Below are 12,915 nucleotides of genomic sequence, written 5' to 3'. Positions count from 1 at the left end.
GACGCCACAAGCATTGTCCAAGCATGATGATGTATATTCCCCCAACTTCACAAACTGTTTTCTGTTACTTAAGTAGCTTCTCACCCAGTGCAACACCAACCCCCTAATCCCATACTGTTCAAGTTTATTGATTAATATGTCATGATTGATTGTATCAGAAGCCTTTTTTAGGTCTATAAATATTCCAACTGAATGTAATTTGTGGTCTATGGCATTTGTAATCTCCTCAACTGATTCTATTAATGCAAGTGATGTTGAACTATGTGCTCTGAATCCATATTGACTATCAGTAAGTAATTTATATTTATTTATGAATTTGTCTAATCTATTATTGAATAACTTTTCTAATAATTTGGAAAATTGTGGAAGCAAAGAAACAGGTCTATAATTTGTGAAGTGGTGTCTATCCCCAGTCTTATACAGCGGCACAACCTTAGCTATTTTCATTTGATTGGGAAATTTACCGGTTTGAAATGATAAGTTACAGATGTATGTTAATGGTTCTACAATCCATTCAATGACCTGTTTTACCACCACCATATCAATTTCATTTAAATCGGTAGATGTTTTATATTTACAATTATTCACAATGTCTATAATTTCTTTTCCATCCACTGCTGTGAGGAACATTGAACAGGGATTTCTTTCTATGAGATTATTATCCCAATCCTCAGGTTGGGAATCTGGAATTTTTTCTGCCAAGCTTGGTCCAATATTTACAAAAAATTATTAAAACCATTGACTACCTTATTTTCCTTCTTGACATTATTATCAATGAAATACTGAGGGTAACTCTGTTTTTTATTACCATTTTTGATAATGCTATTTAATATATCCCATATTCCTTTAATATTGTTTTTGTTATTATATAATATGTTACTATAATATTCCTTCCTACATACCCGTATAATATTAGTTAATCTATTTTCTGCCTCTTTAGTCTTTAGTTTTATGAATTCTCTATACAGTGTATTTTTCTTATTACATGCATTTCGTAACCCTTTCGTCATCCATGGTCGATCTTGGATTTTATGTTTTCTGTAGTCTTGTTTAATTGGACAATTTTTATCATATAATGATGTAAATATTTGTAAAAAAGTTTCATATGCACTATCAACATCACTTTCACTGTATATCTTTTCCCAGTTTTGCTCCTGTAAATCCTTCTTTAGTGTGTTCATGTTTTCCTCTGTCCGCACTCGCCTGTATTTTATTTTCTCCTCTGGCTGATTCCGCCGATGGTTTCTATTATAAACGATGAAAACTGGTAGATGATCACTAATGTCATTGATTAATAATCCACTCACAGTGTTATTCTCACTATCATTGCTGAATATATTATCAATTAAGGTAGCACTATGGGATGTAATTCTGCTTGGCCTGGTGATTTTTGGATATAAACTCATACTGTACATTATACTGATAAATTCATCTGTTATTTTATGCTTATTTGGATTGAGCAGATCAATATTTAAGTCACCACAAATGAACACAGTTTTTTGATTAGTTTTTGAGAACATTTTTCCCATACAGTCAGTGAATGTTTCAATACTAGATCCTGGTGCTCTATATATACAGCTGACTAATACATTTTTGCTTTTTTCTTCACATATTTCAATAGTTATACATTCTAATAAGTTATCAATCACAGTTGTCATATTGTCTACTATTTTATAATCCATGTTCTTATCCACATACACAGCCACTCCTCCTCCACTCTTATTCTTTCTGTTTACACAATTAAATTCATATCCATCCAGTTCAAAATCCATTCCTTTATCTTCATTGATCCATGTTTCTGATATAGCAATTATGTTAAATATTTTTTTAAATTGACTTAAATATTCCTTTATGTTGTTAAAGTTTGCATATAGACTTTTGCTGTTGAAATGGATTATTGATAATTTGTTATCTGTTTTAATGATCCGATTAAACTGTTCATCTGTATAATAGCAACAACTGTCATTGATATTTGAGAAGAAATTATTGTCCGGGTCTGTGTCGTGCTCCAAGTCCAGTACATTGTGGTCTGTGTATTTAAATGTTCTCAGTTCTACTTTTCCATGATCAGCAATCCTTTGAGTTATATCCTTCTTGTCTCCAGATGTAGATGATGTAGTAGATGAATAGCTTCCTCTGGTCTGTGTCATGGTGTTGTGATGTGTTTGTGTCCTCATACCTTATTGGTCGTATTTGTCCAGTTCCTCGATGTTCCTGATTACCATAACCTTTGCTTGTTCTGGTGTTCCATTCAATTTGATAAATGTTTTGCAGTTGGATGTCCATGTCTGTTGAATTTTTCCCTGCTTTTTTAAGAAACGAGCTTTCCTGGCGATGTCTGCGTTTCTTTTGGTCAGATGTTAAAGTTACTGTTCTGGATGCTCAGAATACATCTGAGCTTATCTAGAAACCGCTGGCTTGTGGGAGCTTAAAGCGGCTCCCAGACCCCCAGCCTATGGGTTTCGGCCCTGCGGGCCTCGCACTTTGTCCCCCCCGAGTTTCTAGTTCTAAATTGCGCCCTTGTCAAAGTTCAACATTAAGGTTAAAAGTGAAAGTCATAGAGTTCTACTATTGGCACGTCTGTATAATTCACCAATAACAAGAAAATGAAGATATTCAACAACCAGTAAGTTGTTTGTGGAATCCTATTATTATTGGTAACATTAGGACTACCATTATGGGTCTGTAACAAATAGAAAAGACTTGTTTATTCTGTAAAATATCATACAAGAGTTTAAAATAAGAACACCATTTCCCAGATCCCAAACCAATCCCCATACTTGAACATGTGAAACAAAGTTTTTTTTCTTTATTTAATAGATTTGTTACATTTGTCATATTTGTGCTTCTGTTTGCATGAAGGAGACTATATAAACATCTGGGCACCCAAAAGGACGCCATACCTTCCTTCTTGCATATCTTAGCCAAATACATCCTGCCTGCATACTTCATGTTACTGGTAGCCATATTTCAATTATATTCAACTACCTCCAGACTGCTGTGGGTTTCATAGCATTCTGGTACAGTTTTAAAGTAACTTGAATAAAATTGAAATGTTGTTAAGAGAAGTTAATGAAATCTGCTAATGACCCAATGTTTATTAAGAAAAAAAAAAAATAATGCATGCACAGTAGACTGCTACAGGTCAATTTTTTGTTTTGACCATGAAATATACAGTTACCTGGAAGTCTGAAATCCTATTCCCGTTTGCAGTAGTCTCCTTGAGACTGCACACACTTCTCGCAGCGATTCTGCCATTGTTTGAACGAATTTCTGACCTACTTTTTAAGTGGTTATGCTACTCTTTTGTTTATATTATGTTCATGGAAATATCTCCAAAGCCTGTTGACTCTTGTGAATGGTTACTGCTTGGGTATCACCAACCTTTTGGCAAAATTTGATGCCATACTTTTGCTCAAGTTGTTCTGTCACGTTATAGCAAATGAGAATCCACAGGCTGCTCAGTAATATGTGTTCACTCTAAGACTGACTGCTGCCGACTGATGTGTTCTGCAGAGACAAAATTCACACATGGGGAAGAAGGTTCCCTACACCTCCCCAACAAATGACAACTCGCATGCTTCATTTGTTTCCATGGGATAAAATAAGGTTGGATACTTTTTGAATGCACCTCGTATACAGTTTTTGTTTTGATTTTTTTTTTTTTTTTTTTGTACAATGGCTGAGTGGATCCTTGTCATTTGATTGGTGGCTTGTATGTCACGTGACATGGATTATTCGTACCATTTCCCATTGTGTATCATTGACCGTGCAATGGTTCTTTTAAGCGTGCAATTTTGGTACTATATGAAATGTGCTATTGCACGTCCCGTCCACTACGCATGCTCACACTACTACGTTTAGATAAACATGGTGGAGTGGACGACAATTTGAAGGAACTAATTGATGATGCTAATACTTCTAAGACAAAAAAACAAATCCACTATGCTACAAGCTGTCTGGAGGCATGAAGAGCTGTTAGGGTGAAGTTAGGATGAAAAGCTGGACACATTTCTGGATCAATTTTTCACTGGAATGAGGAAAGCAGACAGCGGTCTGTACACGATGTCAGTGCACGGCCTTATGGAATACATCGCCAGAATTGTTTTTGCAAGTTGACTGAGAACAATTTTGAACTCTTACTTAAAGTTCGTGTTGGACTGTTGACATCAAAGCACCAAAATATACGAGGGCTGTCAATAAAGTAACGGTCCTTTTTATTTTTTTCAAAAACTATATGGATTTCATTCATATGTTTTTACGTCAGACATGCTTGAACCCTCGTGCGCATGCGTGAGTTTTTCCACGCCTGTCGGTGACGTCACTCGCCTGTGAGCACTCCTTGTGGGAGGAGTCGTCCAGCCCCTCGTCGGAATTCCTTTGTCTGAGAAGTTGCTGAGAGACTGGCGCGTTGTTTGATCAAAATTTTTTCTAAACCTGTGAGACACATCAAAGTGGACACGGTTCGAAAAATTAAGCTGGTTTTCAGTGAAAATTTTAACGGCTGATGAGAGATTTTGAGGTGATTCTGTCGCTTTAAGGACTTCCCACGGTGCGAGACGTCGCTCAGCGCTCTCAGCCGCCGTCGTCAGCCTGTTCAAGCTGAAACCTCCACATTTCAGGCTCTATTGATCCAGGACGTCGTGAGAGAACAGAGAAGTTTCAGAAGAAGTCGGTTTCAGCATTTTATCCGGATATTCCACTGTTAAAAGAGATTTTTTTAATGAAAGACGTGCGGACGGGTCCACGCGTCGGGACACAGCCGCCGCGACGCAGCCGCCGCGACGCTCCACCACAGGAAAAACACCTCTGTTGAAAGCCTTAAGGACAAGTTGGAACATGTCCTGCCTGTTAAACAATTTCTCATATACTCACTCCACTGAAAGCCATCAAAAGCCGCCTGGATTTTACAAATGGTTATCAACACGGAGGTGTTTTTCCTGTGCCGCCGCACCGCGTCGGCTGCGTCCCGACGCGCGGACCCGTCCGCACGTCTTTCATTAAAAAAATCTCCTTTAACAGTGGAATATCCGGATAAAATGCTGAAACCGACTTCTTCTGAAACTTCTCTGTTCTCTCACGACGTCCTGGATCAATAGAGCCTGAAATGTGGAGGTTTTCAGCTTGAAACAGGCTGATGACGGCGGCTGAGAGCGCTGAGCGACGTCTCGCACCGTGGGAAGTCCTTAAAGCGACAGAATCACCTCAAAATCTCTCATCAGCCGTTAAAATTTTCACTGAAAACCAGCTTAATTTTTCGAACCGTGTCCACTTCGATGTGTCTCACAGGTTTAGAAAAAGTTTGATCAAACAACGCGCCAGTCTCTCAGCAACTTCTCAGACAAAGGAATTCCGACGAGGGGCTGGACGACTCCTCCAACAAGGAGTGCTCACAGGCGAATGACGTCACCGACAGGCTTGGAAAAACTCACGCATGCGCACGAGGGTTCAAGCATGTCTGACGTAAAAACATATGAATGAAATCCATATAGTTTTTGAAAAAAATAAAAAGGACCGTTACTTCATTGACAGCCCTCGTAAGTCCCTTTTTCTGGTGTTTATAAATTAATAAAATATCAAATGACAAGAATCTACTTTTGCCATTATATAAAACAAATAACAAATGTTTCATTAATTCTTTCAATGGAAAAAAAAAAAAAAAATTTCATTCGGTGAAAGATGGAACAGACCATCTTTCACCGAATGAAATATTCGTACCATTGAATTTATAAACATTCATTATTTGTATATTAAAGTATTTTGCACTGCTATTTATGCATATTCAAAATTGTAACATCTCTTTTTTATTTTTTACTCTGTGTTGTGCGGGAGACTGAGAGTAACGAAATTTCAATTCTCAGTATGTCTGTGTATGTATTACAGAATTGACAAAGTTGACTTGACTTAGAAATGTTTAGTCTGCACCAAAAGGTGCTATACAATAATTCATTACTGTGATTATATTATTATTACTGCTGTTGTTAAAATCAAATAAGCTGTCAATATAATAAAAGCCTGTGGCACAGAGGTATGATTGTTTCAAAGTTCATGAAGCATTAACTGTTTCATGTGTAATTGCTGCCATCTAGTGGAAACAAAGTGAAACAGAAGGCATCGCTTATATTCTGCTGTATTTGCAGATTGCTCATGTTTTCACCATGTGACATGACAGAACCGATTATCACCAGAACCAGAAGTGATCACGGCGTCGGAGCAAAGAGGGTGAAACAGTTCACAGCTTATTTTGGTGTTAACAGCCGGAGCCAAACAGAAAACAGGATGACATCAATGAAACAAACACTAAAACCACAAAAACACAATTATTGATTGGTGAAGGCTTGCAACATGTCGATTACATGAAGCACAATTATTATTGCACAGCACATTTTGTACAAATCCATCATTGAACAGAGAAATTGTATTGCTGCTGAAACAAAAAGTGTACAAGCAGACAAATAACGGATTTGTCTCCTATAACTGTCAAATTGAGGTAAAATTAACAAAATTCACTTATGCATCAACCCCAACTCTAAACAAGATTAAAGAGCTGTCTTTGAAGTGTCAACACAAACAGAAAAAAAAAAAACAGTAAAAGAGAAGAACAGCTGAATCAGTGGCTCCAGATTCTGATTCCACGCCTGCTCTTTGCATTACAACCTCTTTGGTAACAGAATTACTTTTTTTGTCATTTCCAGCAAGAACAGCTGTTCTCACAAGCATTTATGTAACTTTTTTTGTTTGGTTTTCATTTTTGTGTAATTTGCTGTGAACTAAAAGAGACAAAATGGTTCCTTAACTACTTATGCTCAGATGTTCATGGACAGGATTTCAAAGCGCAATCACGATTAGAGGGCGTCTAGCTTGGTGACTTCAGAGTTGCATCTCTGGTTTTTGAGGATGATGTGGTGATGATGTCATCTCTGGGTAGGTTTAAGGTCTTTTTTTTTTCTTTTTTTCACTTTTGATATTCTGTGTGCTTCTTACCCTGTGTGCTGCTATGCAATACTGCTAGAACCTCAGTTTCCCTGAGGGAGTCTTCCCAAGGGATCAATAAAGTTCGACCTAATCTAATCTTATGTGAAGTGACTGGAATGAGGATCAGCACTTCCAAATCTGAGTCCATGGTGCATTGTCAAAATACGGGGGATTGTCCCCTCTCTGGGTCTGGTGAGAGTTAATGCCCCAAGTGGGGGAGATGAAGCATGCAGTGGTGTGCACAGACTTTTTGAGGGGTAGGGGAGCAAAGAAAAAAAGGACAGATACAGCGCGTTCTCGCCACTGACTAGGGCACTATGTTCTCCATGTTTTTGAGGGCACTTTAGACATGTTTAGTTCAAAAAGATGACCCACAAAATATCACAATAACAGGGTCTGGATTATAAAAAGCCACATTTCTCCTTTAAAGTTTGTGTATCTCTGTGCATCTGGATGAGATCGACGAGCCAGAATTCTTCTCCATCACAAGTAATTCTTCCTTTGCATTTTTCTGCCCTTCTAAATCTAATTTCTGAGCTGATTTGCTTCTAATTTGTGTTATGTGGAGCAGTCTTGAATCCCCCACGTCTTCTGGCAAACTGCAACTTAAATTTCCTCGCTTTTTTATTCAAAGGAAACCCCTCCTCTGTTCCATTCCACTATAAAGCTGTATAACAAGTTATGCAACACACAAAGTATTTAACTGTGAACATAGTTTTGCCTATTTGACTCTTTTACTTCTTATATAAGTGCTTTTTTTTTCTTTTCCTTTTTAATTGTTGTTTACGCACCAATGACACCAGATGAAATTCCTTGTATGTGAGCACTCACTTGGTAATAAATTTGATACTGATTCTGAATACAGATAAAAAAAATAACCCAACATAAAAGTCATTGCAACAATAATGTTTCATAGTATTTCTTGGTCCTGTTTTCTCCACCCAAGAGGGCGCTTTGTGATACAAACACGGAGGGAATGACACACATTTAAAATATTTAACAAGACTTAGCTAGGGTACCTGCTCAGCCTAGGCTTAAACATGTGATAGGCATCTCTACCTACCTAATAATACAACTTCCAGTCTACATACACTAGTATTAAGTCATGCATAATTGATAACGTATTGGTAACTATATATACCTCACACAGTAGTAGGATGCAGGGTTGCACCTCAGCATTAAGCCCCCACTGACGTGGCCATTTGAGAAAGAATATGTCTAAAACAGAGTACTAAAATAGATGGAATGGACATATTTTAACAATTATGTTCTTAAAACTTAAGTTACTATCTGTCTAGTTGCTATCAATTTGTTCCATCATTTACGAAATACAATAAATCTAACTGACCTAAAGTGTAAATTGAAAACAAAATCTCAAAAGTTTATTAGCCGTGGCCCTGCAACAGATGGCATCCTCTCCCCAGTGTACCCCGTCTCAGCTCTATGACTGCTGGGATAGGCTGCAGCCCTCGGTGACCCTTAATTGGAGTAAGTGGGTATAGATAATGGATGAATGGAACTTTTTTAGCCTATCGGCCATTTGCAAAACAAACAAACAAACAAAATAATAATAATAATAAAAATATAAAATAAAATACTCTCGACCGTATGAGCAATTTGCAGTTGTTTAATTAATTATTAAGATCCTATTGCCTTATGTACAATTGGTACATCTTCAATAAAGCCCCTCTCTCAATCAGTCAATCAAAAACAATATGTATGTTTTAACACCATCTGCATGAGGCCTGGCGTATACATGAGCTTTTGACAAGAGAGGAAGTTGTGCAAATCAAGGAATATTTGTAAATCACCCTCTGTACATTTGCAGGTATCAAGACAAATTTATCCCATAGCAAGTTAGCTTTGAGTGATTGGGCGTTAGCAGACATTAGCACAAATGCTAATGTTACATGCTAACGCTACAGCTGCGCGCAGCTTAAGCTAAACCGTAGCATGTGGACATCACAAACCTTTACAGCTCTAAAGTTTTTTAAAAGAAGACTTGTGCAGCATGTCTGTGTCAGGGACCGACGTCGGACAGAGAGAAGGCGGCGAGAAAGACCGTTTGAAAAAGTCTGATAAGGACAAGAATCCGTGGAATTGTCGCTGGCTTCATCAACACACTTGAAAGATTAAAGAAATGGGAAAAGTGAACTGTGCCACCAGAAAACACAGTAAGAATTTTTCTCTCTCTGGAAAATAAACATTGTGCTGTTCAAACAGAATTTTAGGGCCCTGTCCCAGTGGCGTTTAGGAGGATCTGCGTATGGATTGCGCACAAAATTGGCTCATACTCGCTTCACATAAGCAATATGCGTGACGCATGCTTGTATGATTCGGCCGACACCCGCACATGTCCGCAATTATCCGCAGAGGCACGTTTTTCCATTGCCAGGATTTTTGAGCTGCATAAAATTTTGGCTGCGGATGGCATCCGCCTTACATATGCAATACATGCTCAATACATACACAATACATACACAATACATACACAATACATAGTCTATGCACTGTATATTCACCGTCATCTGCTGATACCCGCAAGTGACAGGGATTTGCGGCTTGGCAGCGGACTGGGACAGTGTGTAAAACAGATATTTTGCGTTCCCATCATGTCCACATCACGAAAATAAGTTGTAGCGACTGCATACAGATTGGCCACGAATAAAGCGTTTTTATTACGTCTGTTTTGCATCTGATTTGTGGCGGATGCAAATCAGATGCGCTGTGTTCACAGCTGGACGCCGTTCTTTGTTCTACTGGCTGTCACATGCTCTGTGCTGGATGCTGTGTATATAAAATAATTATTTTGTGGCAGATTAATCATTTTATTCTGCACATTGGCTGTTGAAAATGGCTTTAATCATCTACTGAATCACAGAGGAAGCTGCAGCTGTGGCGCACACGTGCAAGCTGCAGAAAGCATTTTGAGCCTTCTAAATAGGTAATTATTTGACTTGTTTACATTGTCAAAGCTTGATAAAACAGCATGTTGTTACGTGTTTTTTCCTTCTTGTCTGCAGCTGTTACAGTATTTATCCCTATGTTTATAACAGAATTAACTTCTTGTTATAATCGTTCAGACGAGCTGCGCTCTGATGCAATCCGCTGACGTTACCACTCACCCTGTTCACTGCTTGTTTACTCCAATCAACTTGTCCAAGTCCAGCAAATGCTCCAGAGGCTGTATTGTTGGTGTGAATAGTGATGCCGACGGCCCTAGTGCGCTTCTTTTATGACCGCGATGCAGATGCTGTGCACGCGTAACACGTGCGTGATGCATTCATAATACACCCGTAATACTGCCGTGATAATCGCAATGCGTCGGAGCCGTTTCCTCACTACATGCATTATCCGTTACATATATATATATATATATATATATATATATTTTTTTTTTTTTTTTTTTTGTCAAGATGGCGCTGCTGATGCAGCAGCCTGTTACTTCAGCTGTACCCCCTCTTTTCCTACTTTTGCTATTTTTAATACTTTTTAATAGTGCTTATTTGTCTTTATTTGCAGTGGGTGGTACCCTGTGCAAGTACGAGGTCTGTGAGAAAAGTATCCGACCTTTTTATTTTATGCAAAAAATATATGGATTTGATTCACATGTTTTTACGTCAGCCAAGCTTGAACCTTCGTGCGCATGCATGAGTTTTTTCATGCCTGTCAGTTGCGTCATCCGCCTGTGGGCAGGCTTTGAGTGAGCATTGGTTCACCCCTCTCGTCATTTTTTCATTGCGAGGAAATGGCGGAATGTTTTGGGCTTTGTTCCATCAGAGTTTTTAGTTGGGACATGCCTATCTCGGCTTTCAGTGGCTTACCAGTCGAGTGAGTATAAGAGAAATTGTGGAGAGCTGGGCATGTCCCAACTTGTCCTCTGACACTCCAAAAGGGAGGTGTTCTTTGTCTCGCTCCATCAGCGAATCCGTCGTGATGTGCGAAGCGTCCGCGCGGCTTTCCATGACAAAATCTCCTGTTAAAAGTGAAATCTGCCAGAAAATGGCTGATGTCCAGCTCTTGTGATAACCAGAGAAATTGCACATGATGGTCCCGGATCCATACAGCTATCCATTTAGAAATGAAATGGTTGTTTCTGCCTGTTGATCACGGCTCGGAGCGCGGCATGCCGTGCGCCATTGTGGGCCGTCCTTAAAGCGGTAGTAACACTCCTTAATCTCTGTGAAGCCCATAAAATTTTCACCGAAAGCCATGTGAATTTTCCCGAATGGTTTCCAGCTGCCTGTCTCTAACAGTTTCTGAAACAATTCTGATGGAACAAAGCCCAAATCATTCCGCCATTTCCTCGCAATGAAAAAACGACGAGAGGGGTGGACCAGTGCTCACTCAAAGCCTGCCCACAGCCGAATGACGCAACCGACAGGCGTGAAAAAACTCACACATGTGCACGAAGGTTCAAGCTTGGCTGATGTAAAAACATATGAATCAAATCCATATTTTTTTTGCATAAAATAAAAAGGTCGGATACTTTTCTCACAGACCTCGTATGCACATGGGAAACCCACTTTTGTTACTCTTGTGATTATTTTCATGCTGCTGTCGGCACTATTTGAGGCAGTGTAGGGAAATCCCTTTGTTTCCAACTCCGGACGTCCCATTGTTTATAGCAGGGATCAGCTGCTTAGACTAAGAGACTCAACGTACAGTGGGTCGGGTCCCCGCTATGCTGAGCACTCGGACATATCTGCAGACATTCAAAAGAAACGGGGCTGCAGGGGCGGGCGGACAAAGCAGAGAAGGACTTATATTCCGTCTGTGGTCATGGGGAATGTAAGGTCTCTCCGCATCAAGACCGAGGAGCTAGCAGCGCTAACCCGTTTCCAAAGGTTGTATAAGGGCTGCAGTCTCATGTGCTTCACGGAGATGTGGTTAGATGAACATGTACTGGACTCTTTAATTAACATGGACGGCTTCACACTCTTCCGCGCGGACAGGACGCTGGCGGAGAGTGGAAAAAAGAGAGGGGGGGGCTCGCCATTTATGTGAGTGAGAGATGGTGCAGCGCAGCTCATAGTCACGTGAAGGAGCAGATCTGCTCCTCGGAAGTGGAGCTAGTCGCCGTGAGCATGAGGCCGTACTATCTCCCACGGGAGTTTGGATGTGTGATTACGCTCTGCGCGTATATTCCTCCCTCTGCGGACGCCGCCGCTGCCTGTGAGCGGATTCACAGTACAGTGACGTGGCAGCAGACACAACACCCATGCGTCCTCCTCCTCATCACCGGGGACTTTAATCACGCCTCCCTCTACGCCACCCTCACCGCGTTCACCCAGTATGTCACGTGTAAAACCAGGGACAATAGAATACTGGACCTCTTTTACACCAATGTGGAGGACGCTTACACCTCCACCCCCCTCCCCCCGCTGGGACGCTCTGATCACAATCTCATCTATCTGCTCCCCCAATACACACCCAGGGTGAGAAAAGAGCCTGTGCAGAAAAGGTCAGTGGAACTCTGGACTGAAGAGGCCACTGAGAGGCTGAGGGACTGTTTCAGAACCACAGAATGGAGCATGTTTCAAAACTCTTATGGTGAAGACATCAACGGCCTGACCCAGTGTGTCACTGACTACATGAACTTCTGTGTGGAGAGCACTGTGCCCACCCAGAGGGTACGGTGCTTTCCCAGCAACCACCCCTGGGTGACCCCCGAGCTGAAGGTCCTGATGAACCAGAAGAAGAGGCCTTTCAACTCGGGAGACAGAGAGGTGCAGCGTAGAGTCCAACAGGAGCTCCAGTGGAAGATCCGTGCAACCAAGAAGGTGTATGGAGGGAAGATGGAGGAGCAGCTGGCCCGGAACAACATCAGAGACGTGTGGAGATGCGTCAAGGCTGCCTCCGGATTTGGGCAGGGTGCCAGCAAGACTGCAGATGGGGATTCTCGGTTCGCAGAGGCGTTAAACAGCTACTTTAACGGCT

Source organism: Thalassophryne amazonica, chromosome 3 (genome assembly GCF_902500255.1).
Source record: "Thalassophryne amazonica chromosome 3, fThaAma1.1, whole genome shotgun sequence".
Taxonomy (NCBI): domain Eukaryota; kingdom Metazoa; phylum Chordata; class Actinopteri; order Batrachoidiformes; family Batrachoididae; genus Thalassophryne; species Thalassophryne amazonica.
This window is presented reverse-complemented; position numbering follows the sequence as displayed.